The 17,391-nt window shown below is 35.7% G+C and overlaps 1 non-coding gene across 1 annotated transcript; it reads left to right on the top strand.

Moving 5' to 3' along the window:
* Positions 1-675: 675 nt before the first annotated feature.
* Positions 676-782, top strand: LOC141670216 (small nucleolar RNA R71). Its single transcript, XR_012554457.1, has one exon. It is a non-coding gene; the product is annotated as a small nucleolar RNA R71 (small nucleolar RNA).
* Positions 783-17,391: the final 16,609 nt, after the last annotated feature.

Here is a 17,391-nt window from a genome sequence, read left to right as displayed (position 1 = left end):
GATGATTTAGCAAGGCATTGGCAATTGTGCCAATTTGATTTTCCAAGGTCTTGATAGAAACAACTTGACTCTTGCACAAAAGCTTCAACTCCTATAATTCAGATTTTTCATTAGGTTGTTGCAGCTAGAGTTGTTGTTTTGGTGCATACTGCGGTTGCTGAAACCCAGGGGGGTTGTACTACTTAGCTGGATACCTGTTGATAAGGCTGTTGGACCGTATTCTGAGCATTGCTCCAACTGAAATTAGGATGATTGCGATTGTTAGGATGATAGGTGGCTGGCACAGATTGCTGTGATCGCTGGAAGTTGCTCACGAACTGGGCTGATTCATTAGAAATTACACACTAATCAGTCTCATGGGCATCAGCACAAAGCTCACATACACTAGTAATTTGATTAACTCCATAATTAGCCAAAGTGTCCATCTTCATTGTCAAAGCCTTAAGTTGGGCAGCTATAGAAGTTGCTGCATCCAACTCCAGAATTCCTGCTACTTTTCCCTGTGTCAGTCTCTGGGAAGGATTCTGGTACTCATTAGCATCCATCAGTTCAATAAGTTCATAAGCTTCATCGTAGCTCTTGGCCCACAAGGCTCCTCCTGATGCTGCTTCAAGCATGGGCCTAGAAGTAGGACCCAATCCATTGTAGAAATAGTAGATAATTATCCAATCAGGCATGCCATGGTGTGGGAACTTTCTTAGCATCTCCTTATATCGATCCCAAGCCTCACACAGAGATTCTCCAGTTTGCTGCGCGAACTGGGTAAGAGCATTCCTGATTGCTATAGTCTTCGCCATGGGAAAAAGTTTAGTGAGAAACTTTTGAGCAAGATCTTCCAAAGTTGTGATAGACCCTACCGGTAGAGAGTGTAACCAGCACTTAGCTTTGTCCCTCAAAGAGAATGAGAAGAGTCGCAGCTTGATAGCATCTTCAGTTACACCATTGAACTTGAAAGTGTCGCAGTTCTCGATGAAATCCCTGATGTGCATGTTGGGGTCCTCGGTAGGAGAACCCCCAAACTGAACTGAGTTCTGTATCATCTGGATCGTGCTAGAGTTGATCTCAAAATTTTTAGTCGTGATGGCTGGTCTAATGATGCTAGACTGAATGTCATTAATCTTTGGCTTAGAATAGTCCATCAAAGCCTTTGGATTTTCTGCTTGATCACCCATAGCTACTATAATTGGCTCTTTAACTTTCTCTTCTTCTTCTACCTTCTTTTCTTCCTCAAAAACTTCCCTGCGAATTACAACAAGTCCTTCTTCGGCTTTATCCAGTGTTCTCTTATGAGTACGCGAACGCGTATGCATACACCCTCGCTAGATCACCTGAAATAATATAAGGAAATAAATAAGTAACAATGTCCGAGTCAATGAACTTTAACGACCACTGATGGAAAGCACATAAACTAGTAATTAACACTGTAGTCCCCGGCAGCAGTGCTAAAAACTTGTTAGTCGCTAAACACGCGCTAATATTACACGCAAGTATACGAGTTCGCAAGTAGTATAGAATCTTTTCTAGTTCGTTCCCACAGAGACTATATTGGTTAACTATTTAATTCATGCACCTAAGCAACAATGTATAGTTATTATTCAATGCTAAGACGATAATAAGTGAGGATATTTATAACTAAGAATTACGCTAACTATTATAACTACGAGAATAAGATTGATTGAATTAATATATATGACATACATGGGATTCTAACTTCATTAAATACTTCATTCAATAGCCTTATTATCCTCAACCTTAGCATGCAATGGTGATGCCACTAATCAGACAACACGAAACTGATAAACGCCAACTTTCGTTGCACGAGTACCATTCTACCAGACATCCACAAAAGAGATAAAAGCTGAATAGGCACCAATTATATTTAGACCCTATATGTCTATAGAATTTGACAACAAAACTGTTTAAGCACAAGTTATCTATCTTGATTACATAGGGCAAGTAAGATGGTTAAAATTACCTACGAATCATGCATATCAATACATGAACCTATGCTAGCATGGTAAGTTCTAAATCCTTAAATTCACTTTCGCTTCATTAAGAATTAACACACTATCTTATAAGTTCGCGACGCTCATAAGACGAATACGCACAACCAATACTAGGATATCATACAATCACCACACAGTAAGGCATCAAACAATTTAACTAAAGAACTCCATAAATAAATCCGCTAGAACCCCACGATAACGATTAGCCCATAATCGAACTCATCGCCAACGTGGGTTCCAATGAAAACATGATATAGCAAATGTAGTCTTTATACGAATAAATAAACCAAAGTACAATCAAGAATATAGGTTCAGCAAAACAAGAAACAAACATCCAAATTATAACTCAAAACAAAGATTCACAAGAATAAACTAGTTCATCTTCGCCCTTGTTGAATTGTGCCAAAAGGTCTCTTGCCGTCTTCTCCCTCCTTGATGTCTTGATAACTCTGAATATATCCTGAAAAATGACCTAAGTTATGCTTATATAGTAGTCCATGCATCCTAGGAGTCCAACAATTTGAATTATAAAAGAATCAGGATTTTAATATCCCGACCCAGCGCGGCCGCGCGCTTCACCAATGCGGCCGCGCTGCCTTTCTGCGCTATCGGTGCGGGCGCGCGCAACACCAGCGCGGGCGCGCGCAACACCAGCGCGGGCGCGCCTGCCTTCTGCCAAAAATTATTTTTTCCTTCTTCTTTATTTCTTGCAGCTTCGAGCCAATCTTCCAAGGTTTTATTCCAATACATCCTAAACACCATATTAGCATCAAAATAATGCTAATTCACCTGATTCACGAAGCAAAGCCTGAAATGTAAAAACACTTGAAAACACGTTAAAACACAAATAACTTGATTACAAATACACCAACTCAAAGCTTATTAGAACATAAATAAGTGTCATAAATGCCACTTAACAGTGCACATGACAATAACCTAGCTAAATCCCCTCCAATTCAACTGGAGGTTCCCACCACAAGTGGAGAACAACACACTGTCATAACCACAATGCAAACTATGAGTCAAACTATGACTCCTGTCACAGGTGGTTCTATTACCATATCTCCTTCACAGCTAACCAATCAATCTTCCACCTCTCAACCACAAAAACCTCACCTCATATCCCAATGGCTAAAAGAAGCTGCATCTCAACCTTCAACAATTGATGATCTAATGGTTGATCAACTTGTTGGCCTTGCACAAATATCACAGCAGCTTCTCACATCCAACATGTCAAATCAGGACTACCAGACCATCATGTTATACTACCAGACAAATGTTGAAGAAAAATAGGCTAAAATTATTGATGAAGATGGTCAGGATGTAAACTGTGATGCATGGCTGACAAGGAATTCTCAATTGAAATGGATGTTGTGTTAACTCAACTCAGAGAGGAGTATCTAACCATCTTGGGAAGCAATGCCAGATCCTTATCTCCACAGGAAGTTTATGATGCAGTAAATGAAGTATACAAAGCTCAAATCAAATGTAAAGATTGAGAAATTACATTTGTATTATATCTTAATAAAGATGATTTATGTGTTTTATTATGTTTTTAAGTGTGTTGAGTCATAAAACCTAGCTGCTATGTGCTATGTGTATTATGTGCCTTATGTGCTATATGATTTATGTGAGTACTTGAGTCCTAAATGCTAAATAATGTATATACGAGTCAGATAAAATCGTATGGGTAGACGATAAGGGCTACGTGGTCCCACTCCGAGGTATGATTGCGATGAGAATCAAAGTAAATGAATATCTCACTTTGATAGAAACAACATCCAGACGACGAATCAAGCTGGAGATAGGGAGCTGTGAAATACCTGAAGCAGGGCGTATACCAAGCAAGTATTCCTAAACTTTCTTCTAAAATACTGCAAATATTTCTTCATTCTTATTCTAAGTTCGGAATAGTTAAATGTTTTTGTATTTCACTACTATTACTCTTGTTTATGCAAGTACCTTTTTGATCTTCTTCCTAGATTATCGATTGATTTCTTGAGCAAATACCCATTATTTCGGGTTATTTGTGAACCCTGAATCGGGATATTTTGAAATCAAAGTGATTTGACATCAAAATACTCTGCAGACTAGATGGTTATGATGAGGGCCAGGAATGAGCTGGACCATAAAGGCCAGGGATGGCTGGACCCTTGATTATTAGACCATAGTGCCTGGGTACCCTATATGTTGGTGGGTCTATGCAGTTGGGTATAGATCCGCACTATATCCTGACTGATCAGCAGGTTATAGTGTATATGTTGGTTCTAGTGTCTAGTCTAATTTATTGTTGATCGCCATTAACACATTCCTTCTTGAAAAGTTTTATGATTACAAAACCGGACAAAACCCTGATTCATGAGATGAATCTGGGAATTGCTCGTCACTTTTGATTTATGATTAAAGGCCAATGAGGGCCGATGTTTTATTCGCTCAACTGTTTCAAATAAATAAAGGTGTTTTTTAGTCATTTAAAGATTATTTCCAGAAGTTTCTTTGATATAATTCATGGAAACCTATAATGATACTTGATGGGCATCTTTGGCTCACTCTTGCTTTGTGAATTCTTATTTCTTTCAGTTTCGAATGAGGATTAAAGTGAATAACTTTTAATAGACAGCAGAAGTAGAAAACTTCACAGCTGCAAGAAGATGAAGATGCTATAAGGATAAGACAAGGGAATTAGTACAAAGGTATTTAGACTTGTGTTTCAGTTGTTGTAAATTTTAGAATGTTATATTCTTGTTTCATACCATAACCTGTAAATGATCCGAAATTAAGGGGTCATTGTATATTATTTTATATTATATAAAAAAAATTATTTAGTGCACCAAATCGTGACCCCGGATTTGGGGTGTTACATCAAAGCTTTCCACAACTTTGGAAAAGCACTTCAAATTACTTTAACCGGGCATCAGGACAAGATAATGAAGATGGTTAGAGAAAAGATGAACAAATCATTCCTTCACAGACAGAGAACAAGAATAAATTCACAATCTTTGTTGATCAAATGACAAGGTTTGATCTAAGTGGAGTGGAATCTAGTGTCAAAAATCTAAGAACCTGATTTGTAGCCCTGCATAACCAAGTTCAAAACCATATCACTCACTCCAATGACTCAAGACTGAAGCTGGATCAGATGTACTCTAGAAGATACACTCCTTCAGCCTTGGTCATGGAAGAAATTAAGATAGCTGTGCATGATACTTTTGGGGTCTCTACTTCCTCCACATATCAATCCTCATCTAACATTCAAATTCAAGAACTTCAACAACAAGTGTCTTCTCTCCAAACTTCAAATGACTCACTTAGTGTACAAGTACATGCTCTCACTTCCTTGGTGCAGAGTCAACAAACAGACATCCAAACCCTGGTGGACTCTCATAAGCACCTCCAAATGCAGAATTCTATGACTTTGGGAGCCATCATGGGGAAGCTCAAGATACCATTTCCTGAAGCTGTAAGGCCAGAAATACCAACTCCCCTACTCATGCCTGTTTCCAAGATTAACAGGGAGATAGAAGATAGGATTCAATAATCCAAGGATGCTGGTAAATCTAAGGAGCCTATCACATCAACTCAGCATGGCCAAAGTTCTTCACAAGCTCAATCATTCAAAGATGGGGGAAAAGACAAACTCAATAAGGCTGCAGAAGGACCAAATCAAGATCAAGAATTCAGTGAACTTCTTGTAGTCCTGAGGATGTCTCTTCAAAACAACTACATCACTTACAAAAGAGCATTGGCCAAGAACATAAACTTCATTAGGGTGGTGGTTGTGAAAATTGTTAATTATTTGGAGAAAAGGATTGTTGTAAATATCAATGATGGTGGTGTGGACAGATGTCTCCAGGTGTCTCTTCCAAATCTCAAAACCTTAAGAGCATCTGAGCTGGGCATAATATTTGAAAAGTAAATCTAGTTATTCCAGAGGACACCCAACTGCTAATAGAGCTCAAAAATGCACAAATAACAGCTTTTTCCTAAAGCTTGTCTATATCCAAAAAAGGGGTGGCCTACATCTGTCCAAGAACCAAAGAATGCAAACATCTCATTATTCCCAGAAACTGTGTAAAATCAAACATGAGGCTGATCACGACTCTTTAGTCTGATCTAAAGTACCAAAGGAATAAGAAAGATGAGGATGTGGAGATGATAATGATTCTGAAAAGGTATCTACAGAATGCTGATACTATGTTGCCAAATCTAAAAATCAACAACTCAAAAGATGACAAGGATGATGATGAGCAGAAGCATGATAAGCAAAAAACTTCTAGCTCAAATCCAAGTCAATCTTCAAGAGCAACAGGCAGCAATGACAGGAAGCAATATGAGAAGAAAGGTGATGACAAGAAAAGAGGAGAAGAAAGGAGAAGGAAGAAATGAAAAGATGGCTCAGAACCATATAAACAATTCCTACCAATCCAAATCAACCAAGCTCAATCCTCTAAGCCAACAAACTCAAATACTAAACCACCTCAAATCTTAAAGCCAAAACTCTTGTATAAACAAACAACTAACACCCTTCTGAAATACCAATCACCTCATGCCAAACATCTCTAAAGAAAATCTCAAACCGATATTTTGTTAAGCCACCAACCAAAATTAATTTTAAGTCTGTTGGAAGAAAACCAAAGAACATGCAAGTAACTAAGAGGGTCATCTGGAACTGCTTCAATCAAAGTGATTTTCTACCTCTAAACTAGTGCATCTCAGATAAAGACTACTTTCAATAATTAGTTGAAGAAATGGTCAGAGTCTAGGTTGTAACACTAAGGGAAGTAAGAACCTACTATCAGGATGGATCCATCACATTTCTTGGCAGCAACTTAATGAACACTTTTTCACCCACAGAGATCAAAAGAGTGATAAGCTTACTGAAGCATAAGGATACTGCAACCAAGGCATGGAGATATGTTTTGGCTGAATGGTTGGTAGAAAGAGAAGAAAGAAGAGCAAGAAATAAGGCTGAAAGTGAGGAGAGGAATATAAAGTATGATGAGGAGATAGAAATGTACATTCAAAAATCTGAAGATCTCAAGGCAAAAGGGATGAGCAGAGTTACTAAGGATAGACAATTTCTAAATGTCAAAGTTGGCGGACTCTCAAGATTTAGGATTGATTTATTGAGTGGTTATTCATTACATGACAAGCTCAAAATTGTAGAAGCTTTAAGAGGGATACTAATCATAGAGGAACTGGAAATACTTGTACACTTGAAGGGCCTCATTAGAGAAGAAACATGAGATGAGACATTTGTCTGATGTATGTATATGTCAAACTCAAGAAATCATCTAATGTATAAATGTTGTATTTCTGTCAATTTTTATGTAAAATTTTATTGTTCATTTTAGCTTGGGGTTAGTCTTGTTAACATGCATAAATTTGTGATAAGCAATCTTCTCATAAATTGGGGGAGATTGTTGTGCAAGACATGCCTGAACTATAATAAGACTAAGTCAAACTGACAGCCCAAAGTAAGTTGTATGATAATCTAAGTTTGTATTTTGTATTGTATCACTTAAGTCTGTAAAAGTGTAAATAGATTAGACTGGAGTATTTTTCTGTAAACAGTCTCAAGCCTAAGAATAAACTCTGGAAGAAGATCATGAAGATCATGCCTCAGAGAAAGTGTGCAGAAGCTTAGAGTTGAATTAATCTGTTTTAGGAAAAAAATTCTAAGTCAAGAAATCTACAAGTCACAGATTAAGTCTTATAGAGAAGTCATTCAAGAAATCCAGAATGACTTATCGAGAAGTCAAGAAAAGCTTATAGAAAAGTCTCAGAGATATCGACAAGCCAAAATATAGACATGAAGATTGGAGATATCGACAAGTCAAATTATCATTAGAGATTTCAGAGATATCGACAAGTAAAATTATCATTAGAGATCTCAGAGATTTCGATAAGTCAAAATATCACTAGAGATCTCCGAGATATTGACAAGTCATTTTTGCACTAGAGAACTCAGAGATATCGATAAGAAAAAATGAAGACATGAAGATTGGAGACCTCTATAAGCCTAATTCTCTTATAGAGAACTCAGAGACTTCGATAAGTCAAAACAACTACAGAGTAATATGAGATCTCGATAAGTCGTTATACTTATCGAGATGTCGAGTTCTCTATATAGCAAACTGGAGATCTCGATATGAAACTCAAAGTACAAGATGCAGACTAGTTAAAGATCCAATATTATCAATCAACAAACAAATCAATCACTAATTTGAAAAGTCTACAAAAAACAGCTTGAAGAGTACAAGATCAAAGGCCAAGATAATCTTGGCAAGATTAATTGACAAAGTAAAGTCAGAGACATACACGATTTGCAATGATATACTAAGCCAGAAATAGAAAGTTTTAGTTAACTTAAAGGGTTTAGTACATGCTATTGCATGTTGTGTAGAACATGTGTTTACTTTTCTATAAAGTAAACACTGGATGCTTTGTTTTAGTTGTAACAAAAATAGATCTAGAAAATCTTGTAACTCTCAAGAGAGAAGCTGAGTTCTTTATCAACAAATAACCCAGAAATTTGTAGCAAGACATACTTGATTTTAATATAAAATTAAGTGAGTTTTGAAAGATAATGTGTTCATGTGCATGTTTTATTATTCCTGACTAAAACATATTATCTCTACAGTTATATTACTTTGTTCACCATCCATAACAGTTCAAAAAGCTTAAAAATAATCCAAAACACATTCACCCTTGTGTTGTATTCATTACCTAACAATATCTATTGTGGGATTTTTTTCATGTGACTACCCAAATGAAAAATAAAGTGATTCAAAATGGAAGCGTGGGGCTCTCATTTTTGTAGCAGAAATTTTGATTTTGATTAATATATGTGTGTGCGTAGGATTTTATTAGATATAATGAGAGACAAGGTTGTGTGTTTGTTTTATATAGACAATAGGGAGGGTAAATATGTAGTCTACATGAAAGGCTTCTCCCATTTTCTTACTTGTGTTTTAATTGATATTAGTCTCATTGATGAGGTTATTAAACTTGATTATTATATGGATAACAATAGTGTAGATTATAACCAATTTTACTTGCAAGACTTGTGAAAGTTGCTACATCCAAAGGTTTAGTGAAAATGTCAGCTAACTGTTTTTCAGTTGGAACAAAAATAAGCTTAATGGTACTATTTGCAGCATGTTCTATAATAAAATGGTACCTTACATCAATGTGCTTAGTTCTAGAATGATAAACTGGATTAGCAACAATAGATATGGCACTAGTATTGTCACACATGATAGGAATTTTGTGTAACACTAGGGCATACTCCATTAGTTGATTTCTAATCCAAAGTACTTGAGCACAACAACTTTCTACAGCTATATATTCAGCTTCTGCTGTAAAATTTGACACAGATTGCTATTTCTTACTATTCCAAGATACAAGTCTTTGTCCAAAAAATTGATAACTTCCACTAGTACTCTTCTTGCCCACCCCGCATCCAGGAAAATCTGCATCTGTGTATCCAACATCTTCAAAACCAGTTCCCTTAGGATACCATAATCCCAAGTTTGTTTTTCCCTTTAAATATCTAAAAATTCTCTTTATTGCCATCAAATGTGATTCTTTGGGATTTTCTTGAAATCTAGCACACAAACATGTTGCAAACATAATGTCTGGTCTACTAGCAGTTAAGTATAGCAAAAATCCAATCATTTCTCTATAGCTAGATATCTCTATATTTTTTCCTTTCTTATCTTCATCCAAATTGGTAGCTGTAGACATTGGTGTAGATGCAGGTGAACAGTCAACCATTCCAAACTTTTTCAATAAATCCTTAACATATTTGGTTTGACTGATGAAGATGCCATCACTTCTTTGACTAACTTGAAGCCCAAGGAAGTAACTAAGCTCTCCTATCATGCTCATCTCATATACACTCTGCATGAGTCTTAAAAATCTTTGACACAACTTCTCATTATTAAAACCAAAAATGATATCATCCACATAAATTTGAACTAGGATAATATCATCACCATGCTTCTTGTAGAATATAGTCTTATCAATAGTTTCTCTAGTAAATCTATGGTTGATCAATAATTCTGATAGTGTGTCATACCATGCTCTAGGTGCTTGCTTTAAACCATAGAGAGGTTTCAACAATTTATAAACAAAGTCTGGAAATTCTGGATCTTCAAAGCTAGGTGGTTGTTTCACATAGACTTCATCTTCTAATTCACCATTGAGGAATGCACACTTCACATCCAGTTGGTATACCTTGAAATTTGAGTGTACAGCAAATGCAAGGAAGATTCTTATTGCTTCAAGTCTTGCAACTGGAGCAAAAGTTTCATCATAGGCAATTTCTTCTTCTTATGAGTAGCCTTTAACAACCAGTCCTGCTTTGTTTCTTGTCATAATTCCATTTTCATCCATCTTGTTCCTATACACCCATTTTGTTCCAAGCCTAAACACTTGTTATCATCAAAGGTCACATCTATACTTTCCATAATTTTCTTATGTTCAAGCACATAAACTCCGTAGGCAGTTCTTTCCAATGAATATCCCAGAAAAATTTCTTCAAAAACCTTAGAGTCAAATTTTTCCACATATTCAGAGTTGTCTTTGAGCACAAAGCATTTGCTTCCCAACACATGTAGATGCTTCACAATAGGATTTCTTTATGATAAAATTGAGTAAGGTTATTTGCCATGGTTTTTGTTGATCAAAAATCTGTTTTGAGTATAGCATGCAATATTCACAGCTTCTTCCCAAAAACTTGTTGGCAGATTGGCATCTTGCAGCATTGTTCTGGCAGCTTCAACTAGAGTTCTATTTTTCCTCTCAACCACAACTTTTTTTAAGGTGTTCTTGCAGCTGAAAACTCTTGAACAATGACTTCGTCTTTGCAGAATTCACTCAATATTGCATTTATGAATTTTGTGCCATTAACACTTCTCAATCTTTTTACACAGTTTTGCTCTTCAGCCTATTTTTCAACTTTTTTTATGTGTTCAATAATAATGTGTGGAGTTTCATCCCTTGAATGCATAAACTTTACTTATGTATACTTTGAGTAGTCATCCACCATCACCAGTGCATATTTCTTTCTAGAAATAGATAAGACATTAACTGGTCCAAACATGTCCATGTGAATGATTTATAAATGTGCACTTATGGAATTCACATTTTTGCTTTTGTGACTGGACCTCTTCATTTTGCCTTTCTGATAAGCCTCACAAACTTCATCTTGAGCAAATTCCAAATTTGGCATGTCTCTCACTAATTCCTTTTTCACCAAGGTATTAATTTCTTTGTAGTTTAGGTGAGAGAGTTTCTTGTGCCACAACTTGCTTTGCTTAATAGATGCCTTAGTATAGAAGCAACAAATTCCATCCTTATTTACTCAACTTAAGTCTGCAACAAACAAGCTTCCTTTTCTTACTCCTTTCAGAGCAGTTTCACTAGTCTTTTTGCTGACAACTGAGTAGTCTTCTTTTTCAAAATTCACCTGAATCCCTTGCCATTAAATTGGCTGACACTTAGAAGATTTACTTCAAGTCCATCAACCAATGCTACATCTTCTATGATAATATTTCCTGAAACTAGTTTGTCATATCCCATTATGAATCCTTTGCTGTTATCTCCAAAAGTCACCAATGGTCATCCATCTCCTCAAATTGTGATAGCAGGGCCTTATCACCTATCATATGTCTGGAGCATCCACTGTCAATGATCCATATGGCTCTCTTCATCTTGCCCTGTACACAATGAGGATTAAGTGTGTTTAGCTACCAAGCAGTGTTTGGTACTTTCTTCTTTTTCATTGAAGTAGCATAAGTAAAATTTGATGATTAAAAAAGAATAGTGTTTATTGATTGATTTGTATTTACCTTTTTAGTTGTAGATTCAAGATTAACTTCTTTGAGATCTACTCTCAATTCATGAAATCTTGTCATTACTTTCATATTGCAAAGAATGCAGTCGAATCTGTCACAAAATGAATAGGGATCCTCAACCACTGCCTCATTGTATTTGCATGCTCCTACTTTTGGCTCACTAACAGCCTTTTTACAAAGGTGAGTTAGATGGTTTGTTGAGCCACATTTTTGACATTTCTTTCTTGGAGTATCTGCAACACATGCATAGTTGTTACTCTTATTTACACCTATCTTCCCATTCCTGTTTTTTTTCTTTTTACCAGCATTCTCAGTTTTTACCTCCTTGGTTGGTGTCTTGATAACTTGATTGACTGTTAGTTCCTTTTCAGTTTCCTTTGTAGGAGTGGTTTCTGCATCTTTCTTTTCACTGTCTTCATCTGCAAGTTCTTGCCCGATGACCAATTCAACCTAACTGAATTAACCTCACATGCCTTTAACAAAGGTGCATTTACTTTTCGTAGCACAGCTAGGACATCTTGATCTGCAATTTCTTTTCCTTTGCCACATTCATTTTTCTTGTTTCGGTTCAAACCAATAGCTATATTGGCACATGATTTTTTTTTCTCCTGGTATTGTCCAACCAACTGAGATGTATTCTTACAGGACTTCAATTTTACTTCATTCTTTTCCAATTTTTTCCTCAGCACTGCTTCAATTTCAATTGCACACTTGAGCTTGTTTTTCAGATAATCATTTTCTTGCTTGCCAGTTTCAAGCCCAACAAGCTGCAACTCCAATTCTTACTTTTCAATCTAAAGCTTCTCATTATTTTTTGACAGTCTACTAATTTCCTCGGTAGCTTCTACCGTGCTTGTGTGAATGTGAAACATCTCTACACTCATCTTTTCAACAGTTTCTTTATATTGGCTTATATTTAAATCAATTGTGGTTACAGTTGGTACCTGTGATTTTGATGAAGATGATTCTCCTTTCTCTAAAGCCATGAGTGCATAGTTTCCAAATTCTTCATTATCATCATCTTCATCAGTGTCATCCCAACTGTTACCTTCAGCTATGTAAGCCTTTCCCTGTTGTTTCTTCAAGAGAGCATCATACTTTGCTTTTAACTCCAGGTAAGCTTTATCCTTCTTCATTTTCTTTGGATTTCTAAACTCAGTTGCAAAGTGGCCCAATTCATCACCGTTGTAGCACCTTATTTTTGATCTGTCAACAGATTCAGTTTTGTAGCCACCTTTGCCACCTGAGTTGTATTGAGTTTTTTTTCCAGTTATTGTTATTTGAGGTTTTTCCCTTGCTCTTGAAGTACTTTGGCTTTTTCACTCTAATATTAGAAACTTTTTAAGCAAGGTAAGCCATGGATTGATCCATCTCATCTAGTTCATCAAGGGTGTAGTATTCATCCTCTTCTAGCTCCAATATAACTTGTTTAAGGGGTTCATTATTCTTTTGCTCGACAACATGAGTGACTGGAGTTTGAGCTTCTTGTTCCTCTTCAAGCATTGTATTGCACTAGATCCATCCACTACATGTCCTTGGTTTGCCTTCAATGACTTTCTTTATAGCATCTCAAGCTCATATATTTTCAAAATCCCATATAGGACCTCCAATGTCATTCGGCTCAAGTCTCTTACTTCTATAATAGCAGATATTTTCTGTTCTAGATGGTCAGGAAGGGTAAGAAAAAATTTTAGGTTAACCTCCTCAACTTCATAGAATTTTTCATGTAGTTGCAAGTCATTAATCAATTTGTTGAATCTTTCAAAAACTTTAGTAATTCCTTCTTTAGGTCTAGCCATGAATCCCTCATACTGAGACACCAGTATTCTCCTTTGATTTGACCTGACTTCCTCTGTACCCTCACACAAAATTTCAATCTTCTCCCAAATTTATTTGGTTGTGTCACGGTTGACAATATTATTGTATATTACATTGTCAAGTGATTCAATCAGTATTTACTGCAAGCCACTGTCCAGAGAAACCTTTTCCTTTTCAGAGTCTGTGGATGTTGCAGGGTCTTTAGGAGCAAAGTGAGCTGGTATGACCATATCTCCATTAGTGGACTCAGGAACTCTTTCCATAGGGATGAAAGGTCCATTCTTGAGAATTTGAATATACATGGGATTGGCCATTCTTATAAACAACATCATCTTCTTTTTCCACGGTGTGTAGTTGGCTTTGTTAAAGGCTGATATCTTGATGCTACTTATCTTTTGAGCACTCATTCTTCCGAGATCTTTATCTGTTTACTTTCAGATTTTGCTCGGATACTACTTGTTAGATATTGAGAGAATTATATCAAAAACTCACTTAATTGTATTAATCAAGTTGTCTTGCTATAAATCTGTGTTCTTAAGAAACTAAGAACTCAGCTTCAATCTTGAGAGAATACGAGAAAATCTAGATCTATTTTGTTACTTGTGAACTAAGGACCCGTGCATGCTTTATAGACTAGCAGCACCGGTTTACAAAACTTGCACTAAAATGTACGAAACTATTTTCTAAAACAACCTTATCTATTTCCTTTTCCAATGTTAGAAAATATGTGCAGAATCTTGCAGGTGTGTGACCACCCTTTATCCAGTTAATATTGACTCTTGATCTTGTATTCTTCAAGCTGCTTTGTAGACTTTCTAATCTAGTATATGAATTGTTTGTTGACTGATAATCTTGAATCTTGCACTTGTTTATATTCTGAATTTGAGAAAGTGTGTCAAGATCTTTTTTTTGGTTCTATAGAGTAATGACATCTCGATAACTGAAGTGACTTATCGATATGTTCGAGTTCTCAACATATGATGATGACTTATCGAGATGTTTGATTTCTCGATATACGATGATGACTTATCGAGATGTCTGAGTTCTCGTTATATGTTAATGACTTATCAAGATGTCTGAGTTCTCGATATGTAGAGTGACTTGTCGATATCTCCAGTTCTCCAGTTCTCTACATCTTCATTTGACTTGTCGATATCTCTAAGATCTCTACATGCATTTGACTTGTCGATATCTCTGAGACTTCTCTATAAGTCACTTTGAGCTTCCCTACAAGTCATTTTGGATTTCTCGAATGACTTCTCGATATAAATTGATCAGTGACTTGTCGATATCTTGATTTAGAATATTTTTTATAGAACAACTTTATTCAACTCTAAGCTTCCACATCTTTTCTCTGAGGCATGATCATGACTTGATCTTCTTCCAGATTTTATTCTTTAGCTTGATACTGTTGGCAAAAAAATCCTGCAGTCTAATCTACTAATCATTTTTACAGACTCAAGAAATACAAAATATAGATTTAGATTATCATACAACTTAATCTTAGGGTTGTCAATGTGACTTAGTTTTGTTATTATACAGGCATGTATTGCACAACAGTTACTTTCTTGGCCTCCAAGTTAGCCAAAGAAGTGATGGAATCTTTATCAGTCAAACCAAGTATGTCAAAGATCTTTTGAAGAAATTTGGAATGTTTGACTGCTCACATGCATCAACCCCAATGTCTAAAGCTACCAAATTGGATGAAGATAAGAAGGAAAAAAGTATAAACATCTTAAGCTATAGCGGAATGATTGGATCTTTGCTTTATTTAACTGCAAGTAAACCATACATCATGTTTTTTACATGTCAGTGTGCTAGATTTTAAGCAAATCCTAAAGAATCACACTTAATGGCTGTCAAGAGGATTTTTATATATTTAAAGGGAACACCAAACTTGGGATTTTGGTATCCTAAAGGAACTAATTTTGAAGTTGTTGGATACACGATTGCAGATTTTGCTGGATGCAGAGTAGATAGAAAAAGTACAAGTGGAAGTTGTCAATTCTTTGGTCAAAGAATTGTATCATGGTCTAGTAAGAAACAACGATCTGTGTCAACTTTCACAGTTGAGGCATAATATATAGCTGCTGGAAGTTGTTGTGGTCAAGTGTATTGGATTAGAAATCAACTAATGGACTATGACCTAGTGTTACAAAAGATTCCAATCATCTGTGACACTACTAGTGCAATATCTATTGTTTCTAATCCAGTTAATCATTCTAGAACTAAGCACATTGATGTAAGGTACCATTTTATTATAGATCATGCTATTAATGGTACTATTGAGCTTGTTTTTGTTCCAAACGAAAAATAGTTAGCTGATATTTTCACTAAACCTTTGGATGAAACAATTTTCATTAGACTTGTAAGTAAAATTGGTATGCTAAACTCTTTATCCTATAGGCAAGAACTCGGCTAGCATGTTACAACAGAATAATTCCCGATTAATCAAAATAAATTTGATTCAATTAGGAATTAACTGGAATATGATCTATAAATATTTCAGAATTCTCTGTATTTGTATTCTTCAAATGAAATCAACTTGAAATTTTTCTAATTCTAAGAAAAACTGTCTAAATGGTAGTTCACATCATCAATATGTGAAATTAATATATGACAGATTTAAGTAAGATAAAAAATATGTAGAGAACTGAGTTCTCAATAAGTCTAAATGACTTCTCGATAAGTCATTTTCTGACTTCTCAATAAATTTCTTGATAAGTCTTTTTAATGACTTCACGATGGACTTCTCGATAAGTCTTTTTATGACTTGTCGGCATGTATTTTGGAGATCTCGATATACTCATCAATATAGAGATCTCTACAGTTTAAATTTTAGACTTCTCAATAACTCAGAACTGAAATAATTTAATTTAATAAATTATTTGAGTAAAATACTTTGATATATAATCAATTCTAATTTTATATTGATTTATTCAATATAAATTAGAATAAATTAGTCTAAAAAGGAAAAACTGGGTATTTTTGTCACTATCTAGTTCTCGTTAAGAGTCAGGATAGTGACATCTCGATATGAGTTCTCTATAGGTCATGTGACTTCTCTACAAGAAATTTTCAACCGTTCATTCTTCTCTTGTTGATAAGTCACATCTCTACCCTATAAATAACCAGACATCTTAACATAACCCCTCTTTCCGCTTTCAAAATCTCAATTGACCTAGTTTCTGCGATTTTTCACCATTCTCAACCGTTGCAAGCTTTCTTTCTCTCAAAATACTTACCCACTAAAACCTAAACTCTTCAATGGATGCTAACAACATGAGGGCTGTTATCCTCAAGGATGGAACCAACTTATTAGCTTTTGTTGATCCAACTAAAGCACCAGATAACTTTAAGTGCTTTGTGAAGTTTATGGCTAATTCAGCAGCCCTAACTGCAAACCCAGTGCTCTACTTGGATATTCTAAATTATTTATGGAACATTGCAGTCATACAATGCGTCCATTATCATGAACACCATTATTCATGATAATCAAGTAGTTTCCGTGGTGGTTAATTACACAATCAGGGGTATGGCTATCTAGTTCAATACTAATAACATCAACAAAGCTCTGGGCATTCCTACATATAATTTGGTTGAGGCTCCTACCATTCAAGAGTTGGCTAAATTCATGGACTTCATCAACTACAGTGAAAAGATAGACGTGGCTAGGCTCAACAAGAAGAATCTGAGAAGGGAGT

This window comes from Apium graveolens, chromosome 6 (genome assembly GCF_009905375.1).
Source record: "Apium graveolens cultivar Ventura chromosome 6, ASM990537v1, whole genome shotgun sequence".
NCBI classification, from domain to species: Eukaryota; Viridiplantae; Streptophyta; class Magnoliopsida; order Apiales; family Apiaceae; genus Apium; species Apium graveolens.
The sequence above is the reverse complement of the archived record's forward strand: the minus strand, read 5'-3'. Positions and strand labels throughout refer to the sequence as shown.